General features: G+C 41.4%; 1 protein-coding gene and 1 long non-coding RNA gene across 2 annotated transcripts in view; one reads left to right on the top strand and one right to left on the bottom strand.

The window, feature by feature from the left end:
• Window positions 1–2,273, top strand: part of ANTXR1 (ANTXR cell adhesion molecule 1) — a 268,269-nt gene that overhangs the window by 167,037 nt on the left and 98,959 nt on the right. The window lies entirely within an intron of this gene.
• Window positions 1–2,273, bottom strand: part of LOC111820942 (uncharacterized) — a 9,347-nt gene that overhangs the window by 4,621 nt on the left and 2,453 nt on the right. Inside the window, exon 2 of the long non-coding RNA XR_002824441.1 lies at window positions 1,864–1,959. This is a non-coding gene — a long non-coding RNA (uncharacterized LOC111820942). The remainder of the gene's footprint in view (window positions 1–1,863; window positions 1,960–2,273) is intronic.

Below are 2,273 nucleotides of genomic sequence, written 5' to 3'. Positions count from 1 at the left end.
ACTGTTTCATGAGAAACTATTTGTTCTGTAAGCCTTCACCTGAAGTACAACTAAAAAAAAAAAAAAAAGATTCCCTGGCCTGTGGTTCTCAAACCTGGTTCCACAACAAAACCACCTGAGGATTAAATGATGCCACTAATCAGGGATGGCATTTCCAAACTACGTCCACAGAACAGTAGTACCCTATAAGAAATAAATAGATATACTTCAAAATGCGGGGTATTTTAGACAATATGTTAAAGTAAATTGAATAAATGTCTTTACTGCAAGACTTCTCAGAGCCTTTAATAGGATAATTTGCATTGTGAATCTCCAAACGTCTTTTGACCTTGAAATCTAACTTGGCTTATCTGTACCCCTACCCGACCCTAAACACTTATTGACATACTGACATACGAACCCATTGCCAGCGAGTCGATTCCAACTCATAGCGACCCAATAGGACAGAGTAGAACTGCCCCATAGAGTTTCCAAGAAGCAGCTGGTGGATTCAAACCGCTGACCTCTTTGGTTAGTAGCCAAGCTCTTAACCACTGTGCCACTAGGGACCCTCGTAATCTGCCAAATTCTGTTTGGGAAACACAGCCCTAGAGAATGTCAAAGCGTCTAAAAGAAGAGGTTCCTGGGTTCTGTGGCATGGCCTCTTCCCTGCCCTCCTTGGAGGCTGCACCAGTGCCAGCAAGCTTGCTGTGAACATCATCAACACGTCCTTGCTCCACTTGTGTGCCCTACTCAGATCCCACTGGCACTGCCGGTGACTGGAATCACCTCGCTTATAACACAGGCAGGGGACAGAGGCTCCTTCTTCCAAGGCTTAGGGAATCTGAATTCCTGGATTCCTTTTCCTGTTTTGCTTAGTAGAGTTTTGCAGTGATATTGACATATCATCTAATGGAGAATATGCACAGCCATTCTTTGAAATGACCATGTGTATTAGTTTCCTAGAGCTGCTGTAACAAAATACCATAAACTGAGTGGCTTATACCAACAGAAACTTACTGCCTCACAGTTCTGGCGGCTAGAAGTCAAAATCAATGTGACCTTTGGGTCATGCTCTGTCTGAATGCTCTAGGGGAAGATCCTGTCTTGTCTCTCCCAGCTTCTGCTAGCCCCAGACATCCCTTGACTTGTAGATGCATCTTCACAGGGCTGTCCTTTCTTTGTCTCTCTGTGTATGTTCTCCTCTTTTATAAGGACACCACCCTATTCCAGTATGACCTCATGTTAACTGATAGCATCTTCAAACACCCTATTTCCAAACAAGATCACATTTATAGATATTAAAGGTTAGGACTTCAACATATCTTTTTGGGGGACACATTTCAATCCACAACACCACGTAAGTCACTTCAGCCTTATCAACCAATGTTAAAATTCTTGCCACTACTCTCACTCTAGATACTAATGAATTTGGCCTTTTAAATGGTCCTCATCTTAGGCGCAATGAGATAAGAGGCCAAAAATTATTTGAATTTTGAGTTCCAAAAAGGGGGTGTGGGGGAAGTTTAGCTCAGTTGTTCACTTCTTTGAAAATTTATTATACTACGTTCTAGGTCAGCACCCTTGGCATTAGCCTTTGGTAAAGTTTTACAGTGTCAAATTACTGGACTCAATCAATCTTTGGCCGGCATTAACTTGCTCCAATCAGCTTTGAGTTTTCTATTAAACTTTATACTGTTTGTATTGTAGAAAGATCGTTTATCTGTCATCAGCTGGGCATCTCATCTTTCCTGAATGTTTTCCACATCAAGTTTCCTGTCTTTCCTTGCTTATTTGACTTGAAATAGAAAAATATTTATTAGAAGGTTTGGGGATCAGGATGGAAGCCTAGAATGTAAGAGTGAAAGCAAGCGTCACCTTTACCTGCGATATTAGAGCCCTTGTGAGATGGCTTTTCAGATCTAGATGGCATTTCTCCCACGCACAGCTCTGTTCTGGTGGCTTCTCCTCCCACAGAACCTACGAGGATACTAACTGAGTTAGCTTTAAGAGATGGGCCAACAAGTCCTAGGATATGCAATGCTTTTAAGTCTAAGGCTCCAGAAAACTTTTTCCATCTAAATACAACATTCACGTGAGCTAGCGCCTCTGAGAGTGCAGGAGATTATCATTTGTGAAAAGTCAATTACTCTTGACTACATAGCAAAACAAAAACAAACACACAAAAAAAGCTGTTTCACTGGAGGACATTCTGCTGAGTGAAATAAGTCAATCACAAAAGGACAAATATTGTATGAGACCTCTATTGTAAAAACCCATGAAAAAGTTCACAC

The sequence above is a fragment of the Trichechus manatus genome, unplaced genomic scaffold (genome assembly GCF_000243295.1).
Source record: "Trichechus manatus latirostris isolate Lorelei unplaced genomic scaffold, TriManLat1.0 scaffold00004, whole genome shotgun sequence".
NCBI lineage: Eukaryota > Metazoa > Chordata > Mammalia > Sirenia > Trichechidae > Trichechus > Trichechus manatus.
Note: the sequence above shows the minus strand (reverse complement) of the source record. Positions and strands in the feature narration are given on the sequence as shown.